Source organism: Heterodontus francisci, chromosome 18 (genome assembly GCF_036365525.1).
Source record: "Heterodontus francisci isolate sHetFra1 chromosome 18, sHetFra1.hap1, whole genome shotgun sequence".
Taxonomy (NCBI): domain Eukaryota; kingdom Metazoa; phylum Chordata; class Chondrichthyes; order Heterodontiformes; family Heterodontidae; genus Heterodontus; species Heterodontus francisci.
The window spans coordinates 32,456,032-32,469,544 of NC_090388.1; the positions used below are offsets into that span (position 1 = coordinate 32,456,032).

General features: G+C 41.5%; 1 protein-coding gene across 1 annotated transcript in view; it reads left to right on the forward strand.

The window, feature by feature from the left end:
* The window catches only part of LOC137379539 (ras-related protein Rap-1b), a 92,127-nt gene that overhangs the window by 5,760 nt on the left and 72,854 nt on the right, over positions 1–13,513 (forward strand). The window lies entirely within an intron of this gene.

Sequence of the window (13,513 nt, forward strand, 5' to 3'; positions counted from 1 at the left end):
TATGTCTGTGTCCACTTTTGGCTTTTATCAGATTACTTGATCTTATGCTCTACTGCTAGTGGCTGTCTTTTTCAAACTTCTTCCCAAAATCTGTCTGCCTCACCATTTCCCTATTTTACTTGCAAAGCCTTCCTTAAAACACTTTGATTTTGGCTGCCAAGTGTTGTCTTTTGCCTTTATTCTCCTATTCACTGTACCTTTTTGTGTTATGCTCTGAGACATTCTTGATGTGTAAGGTATTGCAGTAATGTGAATTGTTTCCTATACTTGTGTCAAATTTTGAGTGCCATCTCTTATTAAATATTAACTTTAACATCTAGTATGACCTGTTATGGACTTGTGATCTGTGGGTTGGAGCATCATTTTGTATCAGTGCAGCTTCCAGTTGTAGTGATTGATGTTGATGTGGACAGCCATGTTCTTGCTGGTGAAAAATGGAAGTTCCAGTAGAGAATAATCGTTCAAGCAGAGAGCAGGTGATTTTTTCCCCTAACTTTTCGACATCGTGCTTATGCCTTGCATTTATGTAGCATCTTTATCATCTTGGGTGCAGAATTGAAATCACATAATGGACCAGAATTTATGACAAATGGACAGTGCCATCTATTTATTTGACTTGCTGTTGCCCATTTAATTTCCACAAGTCTCTGCACTAGAAGTTGCTGTAGATAGAAGATTGAAGTGGCATGTCACCATCTAAATGGCAAGTGAGATCTGTGTGAATAGGGCAAGCAACACTGTCTCCTGAGACAATCAGATTGGAGTATTGTGAAACATAAAGTGCAGATTCTGAATCAGGAACTGTAAGTGAATTCCGTGTCCAATCAGGTACAGAAGGTGGGTTTGAGAGCGAGAATGATTTGAAAGTGGGAGCAAAGAAATAAAGTACATTTATCTTTTTTTTTTAAAAAAGGAGAGTCTCCAGCAACTAAAAGATGAATGAATGAGACGCCACGCATGTAGCAGTTAATTTTCAGTGCCAGAGAGAGAGTTTGTCATTAATTAAGACTTATCATGCTATTAGACTGAAATGGATAAACTTTAACTTGCTGTGGCAAGTTTAGTTTGAATCTGCTGTGCAAGTACACGTCGTTCAATGTACTTGAACGGTGAGTCAGACAGCGAGTTACCGTAGTCCCGAAGCAAATGGCGGAGCAGCGCATCTCAGACAGCAACATTTCGGATTTTCCCGTGTATGCCCTCCTGATGTTACTGTGCAATTTGCACATCGTGAACAGTGTTATCTGGTATTTTGACAGTAAATTCTGACCCAGTATCTGAAGCACAAAGTTAATGACATCTGTGCTGGTACTCAACTCTCACCAATTTTATGCTGTATCCTTTCCCGTACATTATACGTACTAATTTTACAATAATTTCAGTGAATTAGTATATAGTGCTCGATACTTTGCAACATGATTTCCTGATCATTTCCTGATTTTGAGCAGACAATGATAGTTCACCTGGGTTTAATCTCTTAATGAAAAGTTCTTTGGAAATAAAATCACTCAAAACTTAAAGCCACCCTTGCAGCAAATCTTCTGCTGTTGTCAGAAAAGTAAATGGATCGCTTTAGCCTCTTAAGTAGGCTACCTTCACTGTACTCTGAAAGTTGGTATGCTCTTTTATGATGTGGTCTTTTTATCAGTGTACTCCTACGAAGAGGATACATAAATTAGTCAGAGGGGAAGAAGGCAAAAAAAAGAATAAATTGCAATTTGTGAGCTGTTTACACAATAGGAGGATCTTTCGGAAGTGGAAGTTCTGTTACTTCAGTAAGTGTCCTGTTTTGTGCAGATTAGTGATTGAGTGAACACCTATAGTGCACTGCCCTAATAGTAGCAAGTGAGCAATAAAAAGAAACTGGGAGTCTTTCCAAATTAAAATCTATATTGGGTTGCATTTGCTCAATTTGGATTAATACTGCAGTTAGTCCAGTACAGCATCTATTTGTTCTGGAAGGCTTTGAGCAAACAGTTGGAAAATGTATGGTCATACTTAATGACCATTAGGGCGTGCACAAAAGATTTAAGCAATGATGCCAAGCAATCAGAAACTTAGCCCAATAGTCTTTGGCATCCTAGACTTGTGAACAACTGTTCAAATCAAACCACTGGGAAGTTTGCTAGCTGACTCACTTGTATATCAAGTGGCCAAAGATGAATGGAGTTGGTGAAAAGTGTAGCCAGGGTTAAGAAATATCTTCAAACAGTAAAACACAGACTGCCACCTGGAGAACCAGCATCTCAAGTCTATTCGTATTTTAAGGCTGGCTTATAAAAATGTTGCTTTCTGAGCATGGTTTTATACATTCACTTGTGTACAAAGTGGTCTATAAGGTGCAGTAGCTACAGTGGGGAAGTGCAGCCCACCTTTCTTACACTCTAAAGTACAGAATCAGTCTTGTTTTGATTATACTGGAATTTAATTGGGGTTTGCTGAAGGAATCCTGAGCAGAAGGGTTTTAACAGAAGTCGGCATGGATGATAGAACTGTTTCTCAGTACGTTGCATTTGACGCCCCCCCCCCCCCCCCCACCCCCGAATCACGTTACTCAAACTGTACCAGAAGACAGGCAACAGGATTTCAGCAGTTGTAGCATTATCGAGATCCAGCATAAGGTACAGAACCACTTTCATCCCAAAGAGCCAATCGGAGCTGCTAGTTAGGCTTCTTTCACAGAAAGTGCACCTTCAAAGCATATTCATTTGGGTACCAGAAGACATGCACCATGTGTGACTACCGGGGAAAGCAGGGGGCTAAAACATTCTCAGTACATCTTCCTTACAGGGAAATTGGTTAAGTTTAGTTTTTACTTTGTCCAGGGAGTTCATTTCTGAAAGCGGATTTAGGCCATAGATGTTGAATAAATGGGAATGTCAATGGTGGATCTCTCTGCTCAAAAGCCACACTGTGCCTCAGGGTAGACACGCTCAGCCAGCTTCTGGAATCTGTTTAAAACGACTCGAGCGAAGGCTTTCCCCACTCTGTTGAGCAGGGAGATCCCACAGTAGTTGTTGCAGCCACTGCAGTCACCCTTGTTCTGATAGAGGGTGATGATATTGACATTGCGCATATCCTGTGGTACTGCTGCCTCATCCCAGCACAGGCAAAGCAGTTCATGGAGTGCTGAGAGTATAGCAGGCTTTGCACTCCATTATTTCAGGGGTAATGCTGTCCTTTCCAGGGGTTTTTCCACTGGCTAGAGAATCAACGGCATAACTGAGTTCCGATTTTGTTTGCTGTTCGTCCTGCTCATCCATGACTGGCAGAGACTGGGCTGCATTGAGGACGGTATCAGTGATATCATTTTCCCTAGAGTGCAGGTGTAGGTAGTGCTCCATCCAGTGGTCCGTTTACTTGCGTTGGTCAGTGATCGTTTCCCTTGATTTAGACTCGGGGGAGGGCGGAGAGTGCGGCTTTCGAGCAGAGATCCACCATTGACGTGCTGTTCTCCCTTCGCCAGCTACAGGAGAAATGCCGCAAACAACAGATGTCCCTCTACGTTGCCTTTATAGATCTCGCCAAAGCCTTTGACCTAGTCAGCAGACTTAGTCTCTTCAGACTACTAGCAAAGATCGGATGTCCACCAAAGCTACTAAGTATCATCACCTCATTCCATGACAATATGAAAGGCACAATTAAGCATAGTGGTGCCTCATCAGACCCCTTTCCTAACCTGAGTGGCATGAAACAGGGCTGTGTTCTCGCACCTACACTGTTTGGGATCTTCGTCTCACTGCTGCTCTCACGTGTTCAAGTCTTCAGAAGGAATTTTCCTCCACACAAGATCAGATGGCAGGTTGTTCAACTTTGCCCATCTTGGAACAAAGACCAAAGTGCAGAAAGTCCTCATCAGTGAACTCCTCTTTGCTGACGATGCTGCATTAACATCCCACACAGGAGTGTCTGCAGAGACTCATCAACAGGATTGCGGCTGCCTGCAACGAATTTGACCTAACCATCAGCCTCGAAAACTAACCTCATGGAACAGGACGTCAGAAATGCTCCATCCATCAATATCGGCGACCATGCTCTGGAAGTGGTTCAAGAGTTCACCTACCTAGGCTCAACTATCACCAGTAACCTGTCTCTCGATGCAGAATTAAACAAGCACGTGGAAAAGGCATCCGCTATGTCCAAACTGGCCAAGCGGGTGTGGGAAAATGGTGCAATGACACGGAACACAGGTCCGAGTGTATCAAGCCTGTGCCCTCCGTACCTTGCTCGATGGCAGCAAGGTCTGGACAATGTATGTCAGCCAAGAGCAACGTCTCAACGCATTCCATCTTCGCTGTCTCCAGAGAATCCTTGGCATCAGGTGGCAGGACCTTGTCTCCAATGCAGAAGCCCTCGAAGCGGCCAACATCCCCAACATATACGTCCGACTGAGCCAGCGGCGCTTGAGATGTCTTGGGCATGTGAGCAGCATGGAAGATGGCAGGATCCCCAAGGACGCATTGTACAGCGAGCTCGTCAATGGTTTCAGACTCACCAGCCGTCCATGTCTCCGCTTTAAAGATGTCTGCAAACGCGACATGAAGTCCTGCGACATTGACCACGAGTCGTGGGAGTCAGCTGCCAGCAATCGCCAGAGCTTGCGGACAGCTATAAAGGCGGGGCTAAAGAGGCAAGTCGAAGAGACTTGGCAGTTGGCAGGAAGAGACAGAAGTATAAGGAGAGAGCCAACTGTGTCACAGCCCCGACAACCAATTTTATCTGCAGCGCCTGTGAAAGAGTCTCGCTCTAGAATTGGCCTTTATAGCCAATCCAGGCGCTGTTCCACAAACCACTGGCCACTTCTAGGCACTTACACATTGTCTCTCGAGACAAGGAGGCCAAAGATAAGATAAATGGGCATGCACGCTAGATTAGGTATAATAGCGACCACTCTTCAAAATTGCTTGTAAAGTGCTTTGAAATGAGCTGAGTCGTGAAGGGTGCTTTATAAATGCAAGTCTGCCTGCCTTTTCAACAAAGTATGTGGACAGTAAGTGGCAGTAGTGCCCATGGTGTTTGAGCAGTTAATGATGTAGTTGTGGCCCAGACTGCTTCAGCATGGAAGTCATCTCAGTGTAGAGGATGCTGTTAGAATGCTGGTATTTATGCTCCATATGAGGCTCATCTCAACCTTTCAGCATATCTTTTTATTCCCCTTTCTCTCATTTAATCACCTAGTTTCCTTTTGAATGTGTGACAGCTGTCGCTCACTTCCCTCTTGAGTCAGAAGGTTCTGAGTTCACACTCCAGGACTAGAGCACATAAATTATGGCTGACATGCCAGTGCTGCATTGTTGGTGCTTCTGGGTGAGACATTAAACTGATGCCCCTTCACGTGGATGTAAAAGATCTCATGGCACTATTTTGAAGAAAATAGGGAAATTATCTCTAGTCCTGGCTAATATTTATTCCTCAATCAATGTCACAAAAACACAGATTATCTGGTCATTATTTCATTGCTGTTGGAAGCTTGCTGTTTGCAAATTGGATGCTGTGTTTCCTACATTTACAACAGTGATACTGTAGAAGAACTTCATTGACTGTAAAGCATTTTGAGACATTTGGTCATGAAAGACACTATATAAATGCAAGTCTGCCTTTTGAAAGCATCTTGACTGTTTGCCTTGGCCACTTACTATGGAAGTGAGTTCCACATTCCAACCACACACACCATTGCATTCAAGTGAATGATTTTTCCTGACTGCAGGCTGCATGAAGAAGATGGCATATTTCAAAGTCAGCCTCGCTTGATCAAAATTGCAGGTATATATCAGCATTCCTAGGTAACTCTGGCAAATTCTTTAGTGCTATATACTTAATGGCGAGTGTGTGTATACTACTTCAAATGCAAGTTGACCTGTCTTGAATTATTCATAAGCAATTCCTTCTGATCCTCTAGCTTGCTCCTTGAGGGCAAGAGCAGTTGCAATTGGAATACCTATCCTCGCCATTTTTCTTAAATTAGAACCATAGAACTATAGAAAAGTTACGGTACAGAAAGAGGCCATTACAGCCCATCACGCTTGCGCCAGCTGAAAAAACTAGCTGCCCAATCTAATCCCAGCTTCCAGCACCTGAGCTGTAGTCTTGCAGGTTACAGCACTTCTGGTGCAGGTCCACGTACATTTTTAAATGAGTTGAGGGTTTCTGCCTCCACCACCGATCTCGGCAGTGAATTCCAGATACCACCCAGCTTCTGGGCGAAAAGGTTTTTCCTCCTGTCCCCTTTTAATCTTTCTACCAATCACCTTAAATCTGTGCACCCTGGTAATTGACCTTCCCACTAGGGGGAACAGGTCCTTTCTGTCTACTCTATGTAGGCCCCTCATAATTTTGTATACCTCAATTAAGTCATCCTTCAGCCTCCTCTGTTCTAAGGAAAACAACCCTAGCCTATCCTATCTTTCCTCATAGCTGCAATTTTCAAGCCCTGGCAACATTCTTGTAAATCTCCTCTGTATGCTCTCCAAAGCAATTATGTCCTTCCTGTGATGTGACCAGGACTGTATGCAATACTCCAACTATGGCCTGTTACGAGACTTCTATTTTTTGTAAACTGTGTTTTTAAGGACTTGTTGAATTATGCACATTGATTTATCTGGAAGCTTGAAGAGATGCTGAATTTTTTTTTTTTAAAAAGTCACCAGAAGGTTCCTGGACTTGGCTTGTAAACAAGCCCTTACTGGAAGGCACCTTTTTTCAGATAAAATAGCAGCTTGTTTTGACTTGGGGAGGTGTTTACAAAGAAGTGACAGCTCAAGATTTATAGAGGACAGGAGGCTTGACTTCTGGAATGTTTTTGGTTTCACTTTGAATTGTTACAAAAAGACGGTTGTTTTTTTGCATGCCAAGAAAGAAAACCCAGCTCATCTCTCTCGCGCTCTTGCTCTCTGAAAGACAACCTGCATATCTGGTGTGTCGGTCTCCTCTTTCCTCCTGTATTTGAAAAAACCATGCGTATCGAATATGTGGGCACTGCAACCCCTGTTGCTACATTTCTGCTGTACGTCCCATCTGAGGCCTCTGTAGCTGCATTTCTTGGAAAGCCTACCCAAACTGATTTTCAACATCACCTGGAAAGAACTGTTCTAGAAAGATCCCAGTGACAGCCGTCCATATGCAATTGAGTTGCCAAACCAAAACAAAGGACATCCAAGAATGAGCAAGTATTCAGTCTTTTTCTTTTCTGGTAACAGAGCTCTGAACAAAAATTCCTTTTATTTTTTCCGGTTAACCGGTGTGTGTGAGAGAGGGGCTAAGGTTTTTTTAAAAAAGAACTTTAATATTTCAATGTGTGTTGATGCTTTACTTCATTACTGGTTAAGACTTTATAATCTGATTTTGTTTATTAAAGAAACCTGGTTGGTGTGTTTTATTCTGGGATAAAAATAAAGTCTATGATTGACTATATCGGTGAGTGGCAGAAAGTTTAAATATATGTTGTGACCCTTGGAGAAGTGGAACTAGAATAACCAATGCACTCTCCCTGCCTCCGTCGTATCAGGCCTAACCAGCGTTTTATACTGTTCCAGCATTACATCCCTGCTTTTGTATTCTATACCTCGGCTAATAAAGGAAAGCATTCCATATGCCTTCACTTTATCTATCTGTCCAGCTGCTTTCAAGGACCTATGGACATGCACTCCAAGGTCTCTCACTTCTTCCCCACTCTATCCTCCTGTTTATTGTGTATTCCCTTGCTTTATTTTCCCTTCCCAGTGTATTACCTCACACTTCTCTGGATTGAATTCCATTTGCCACTTTTCCACCCACTCAACCAAACCATTGATTTTCTGGAGTCCACAGCAGTCATCTTCACCATCAACTACACGGCCAATTTTTGTGTCATCAGCAAATTTCCCAATCATGCCTCCCACATTTAAGCCCAATACCACCAATAGCAAAAGACCCAACTCTGAGCCCTGTGGAACACCACTGGAAACCACCACCTATTTGCAAAAACATCTGTTGACCATCACAGTTTGTTCCCTGTCACTGAGCCAATTTTGGATCCAACTTGCCACATTCCCCTGTATCCCATGAGCTTTTACTTTTCTGACCAGTCTGCCATGTGGGACCTTGTCAGGTGCCTTACAAAAATCCATGTAGACAATATTTTCTGCACTACACTCATCAATCCTCCTTGTTACTTCCACACAAAATTCAATTAAGTTAGTAAGACATGATCTTCCCTTAAATCCATGCTAACTATCCCTGATTAATCTGTACTTTTCTAAGTGACAGTTTCTCCTATCTCTCAGAATTGATTCTAATAATTTGCCCACCACCGAGGTCAGACTGACCAGCCTATAATTATTTGGCCTATCCCTTGCACCCTTTTTAAACAATGGTACAACATTTGCAGACAATCCCCTGGTACATTACCTATATCTAGTGAGGATTTGAAGATGATCCTCTGCATCTGCTATTCCCTCCCTGGCTTCCTTTAACAGCCTGGGATACAGTCCATCTGGCCCTGGTGATTTATCCACTTTCAAGGATGTCAGACAGTCTAGTACTTGCTCTCTCATTATGCTTATCATATCTAATATTTCACACTGCTCTTTAACACACCGTCTACATCATCCCAAACTTAAAAAAACTCAAATTTAAAAAAAAAACCTAGTCAGAATTGAAAGAGTAAGAAAGTATACTAAAAATATTGCAATACTCAAGAAAAAAAAAACTATCACAAACCAATGCAACATGACATTAAGGAAGTAATTCTTTAATACTGTAAAGTTGGCAAAAGAACCCACAGGGAGATGAAGAAATAAGAATAACGGCAGCGAGTTATGATCTGGAATGCACTGCATGAAAGGGTGGTGAAAATAGATTCATTAATAACTTTCAAAAGGGAATTGGATAAATACTTGCAACGTGAATTCTCAGTGCTATGAGGAAAGGGAGCGGGGAAGTGGGACTAATTGGATAACACTGTCAAAGAGCTGGCCCAGGCATGATGGGCTGAACGGCCTCTTGCTGTATGATTTTTAAGTGGCTTCTCGGATGTAAATTTTGGACACAATGGAAATTATTTGTAAATGGCATAAGGGAAGCTTAAACCTGTAACTGAAACCAGATTGTTTGAAAAAGCCCAGCTGTGCAAATTTGGCTTGAGATTACCTCATAGTCTTGGGGATTGGTCTATTTTCTGAAATACCTTTTGCAATTTTGACAGTTTAGTCTTCCTTTACAGTTTTCTGAGATCCTTTACTGTTTGTTAATTGAGGATACATTGCTTTTCCAAGTCTGAAATAAATCTCTGTGTTGAACCTTTTCTTTTCCCCTTTCCCTCCCAGTTTTTACTTTAACAAGTGAATCTGCTCTACTTGATTAGAAATCATTTTATCTAAGTTCTGGAGAGGAGTCAGTCAACTAAGGAATTTCCTGAATAATTATGTTGAATATGTAAGTGGGTAAGTACATAGCACTAAAGTTACATCCCAAATATTGGCACATTCTAGTCTGCATAGCTGTATGTGCTGACATTGTCTTGTATTAGGACATTTTATGAAAACCGTGATCTACATTTTAAATAACTCTTCAAATTGATTCATGTTCGCTTGTGATAAAACAAAGCAGTTATTTAATAGATGTAAAACAATTTACTTGAGCAGAAGATTTCTGTTACAGATGCTAAAGACGCAGAATTTACAACATTTTCAAATGTTGAAGATGCAGTTGCTAATAGTGCTGCAGGTTTCATATTTTGATGGCAGTGCTGTGTGTGTGTAAATGTATGTATGATTAGCTTGAATCATATTTGGAGATTGTGGGGTATTTCAACTGAAATTGTTGGAAGTGCAATGGAGATATTCAGGCATGGTTATATTTCTGGAGGAAGCTGTATTGAGTGTGGAATTATGCAACATTCACTTTGAACCAAAAAAGAAAAAATGTATGCCCAAAGTGCCTTGCTTGGTTTCTGCAGCATATTCTGCTCTCTTCCAGGCTAAATTTAACTACTGTTGATGCACTGCTGCTACATAATACTTTAATAATGGATTTTCTCTAGTCATTTCCCCACATAATTCTGTGTTTTGGCACCTTTCCTAACTCTATTGGTAAGGTGAGTCTTCCCTTTGGGTGGTTTTGCATTAGAGAAGTGCAGCTTGACAGGAAGTACAGCTTTGCCTGCATTTCTCTTGACATTAACGGAACTAATGACATCATAAATTTTACAAAATTGAGTTTTCAAATCTACTGTCAAGTTGAATTGCCTATTCATGTGAAGTTAATGCAAAGGCCCAGCATTATGTGTGTCTGCATAATCGACCAGAGTAGCTCAGCCCACATACTCAGACCAATTCCCAACATTGTACGTAAAGTGGACAAAAGTGGCATACAGAGATCGGTCTTCTAAAACAGAAACTAAGACAATTGTAAAACGCTTAATGAAGGGAAAGAAATGGGGTGCCTCAAATTGTTCTTGTACACCCTTAAACAAGGAACTTGGTATCTTTGCTTGATATGTGGAATCTGCTGTTTCAGCCTTCCTTTGCCAGCTTGTGGGGCGTTGGGGTAAGAGGATTAGAATCAAAAAGGTGTGATTATGGCATGAGAAATTCAGATTAATCCCACGAGTCACTGTTCCCAGGTGGCTGTTGTGGGCATTGTACTGGTTTTTCTGGGAGAGAGATATGGAGAAGAGTTATAAATATGAAAAACAAAACTAGTGGAGTGGCAAATGCATCAAAAGCTCTTTGGGACAACTGAGGGAACTCAAATAAAAACAGAAAATGCTGGAAATACTCAATCAGGCAGCATCTGTGGAGAGAGAAATTGAGTTAATATTTCAGGTCAATGACCTTTTATCAGAACTCTGAATTGAGAGCCAGAACTGATCAGAAGACATGAAATAGTCACTCAAGACAAAAGTCACCAGCAACATTGATCGTACCTTTTAAACTCACGGCAATCTTGCCTTTTGCAAGGAGTCATCTGAAAACACATTTTTAACCCAGGTGCAATCCTGCAATTCCTTTGCCTCTTATGAAAAATATTCACTGCATTTTGTATAAACTGAGACAGATGCTTCAGAATTACATTAACTTTTTTAGGACCAGTATTTCACAGTCCATAATAGCAAGACAATATTGGGAACGTTGTCACATTGTCTTGCGGCACTTAGCTACACCATAGCTAAAGGTTTTTTAGCGATGCTCTACTACTTCATGCATGATGAAAATGTTAGTTCTTGTAATGAAAAGTCACGTTCATTGACCCTGTCTCAGTTTGGCCAAATAGTGCAATAAAACTTGCAAGTGCTGGTTGAAGAAATTGTGGTGATTCAGAGATGAAAAATTTGTGGCATTCCTACCTGAGTTTGCACATTCTTGCCATATCATAATCAAGAGACAACCATCAAACCTAGTTTCATTTGTCCTTTCAGTTGAAAGTGTTTGTTTAAAAAAATGTTGTGGGTTATCTTTTGAGGATAGGTATTTGGTCTCCAAGTGGCATTTTAATTTGCTTGGGTTCACACTGTTCTGAGCAAGAACGTCACACTGCAGTGAATGATTTTCATCCAGACCAGTAAATGTGAATTTCAAGTCCAGTTGAAAGGATTATATTCCTATATGTCTCTTTACCAACTCTACTTGTTTTGTCCATGGGATCAATATCCTCAACGTTTTGCATCAGAAAGTGCTCCATTCTTTCACAATTATTGAACGCCAAAAGTCAGTTTATATGGGGGCTCGGGTGTTTGGTACACTTTAATTTAAATAGCAGTGCAGACATCTCGGGCAAAAATTATCTAGACTAATTATTTTGTGAAATGTCATGGCTTTACCTGGTGAGTGTTTGCAGCTTAATTGCACCTTCCTACTTTACAATGGTAGACCAGCAATGAAAAGCCTGAATCTCTTTAAAATTTAAAGAGATTGAACAAATTTGAGATTAACTTCAAAGAAAAATATACACCGACGTAGTCTCATGTAAGAAGGTCTCAGCACAGCTCAAGATGTTTGAAGTCCTGATTTCTAAAATGGTAAATCACCCGGACCTGATGATCTACATCCCAGATTGTGAAAGGTGGCTGTAGAAATAGTGGATGCATTGGTGGTTACCTTCCAAAATTCTATAGATTCTGGAATAGTTCTTGCAAATGTAGCCGCACAATTTAAATAAGGAGGGAGAGAGAAAAAGGGGAACTACAGACTTGTTAGCCTGACATCCAGAATAGGGAAAATGCTAGAATCTATTACAAAGGATGTGATATTTGAACACCTAGAAAATAATTGTAGGATTGGGCAGAGTCAACATGGATTGATGAAAGGGAAATCCTGTTTGACAAATCTGCTAGAGTTTTTTGAGGATGTAACTAGCAGAATAGATAAGGGGGAGCCAGTGGATGTGGTATATTTGGATTTTCAGAAGGCTTCCGATAAGGTCCCACACAACAGGTTAGTAAATAAAATTAGAGCACATGGCAGTCGAGGGTCATGTACTGGTATGGATTGAGAATTGGTTAACAGAAAACAGAGTAGGAATAAATGGGTCATTCTCTGGTTGGCAGGCTGTGACTACTGGGGTACTACAAGGAGCAGTGATTGGGCCCCAGCTATTCACAATCTGTATCAATAATTTGGATATGGGGACCAAATGTAATATTTCCAAGTTTGCCTACGACACAAAACTAGATGGGAATGTGAGTTGCGAGGAGGATACAAAGCGGTTTCAAGGGGATTCAGACAGGCTAAGTGAGTGGGCAGGAATATGGCAGGTGGAATCTCGTGGAAAATATGAAGTTATCCACTTTGGTAGGAAAAACTAATGCAGAGTATTTCTTAAATGGTAAGAGATTGGGAAGTGTTGATGTCCAACAAGGATGCCCAGGTCTCTGAGTCACTGAAAGCTAACATACAGGTGCAGTAAGCAATTGGGAAGGGAAATGGTATGTTGGCTTTTATTGTAAGAGGATGTGAGTACAGGAATAAAAAAGTCTTGCTGGAATTGTATAGAGCCTTGGTGCAACTGCACCTGGAGTATTGTTTACAGTTTTGGTCTCCTTACCTAAGGAAGGATGTACTTGCCATAGAGTGAGTGCAATGAAGTTCACCAGACTGATTTCTGGTGTGGTGGGATTGTCCTATGAGAGGAGAGATTGAGGAGGCTGGGCCTGTATTCTGTAGAGTTTAGAAGAATGAGAGGGGATCTCATTGAAACATACAAAATTCTTACAGGGCTCGACAGGATAGATGCACGTTGGCTGGGGGGTGTTCTAGAACCAGGGGACACAGTCTCAGAGTAAGGGGTAAGCCATTTAGGACTGAGATTTCTTCACTGAGGGTGGTGAATTGTTGGAATTCTGTACCCTGGAGGACAGTGGAGTCTGTTCAAGAAGGAGATCGATACATTTCTGGATATGGGGATAGTGCGGGAAAACGGCGTTGAGATAGAAGGTTAGCCATGATCTAGTTGAATGGCAGAACAGGTTCAAGGGACTGAATGACCTACTCTTGCTCCTATTTTCCTATGTCCCTAAGCTTGGACCAGTTAAAGCTGG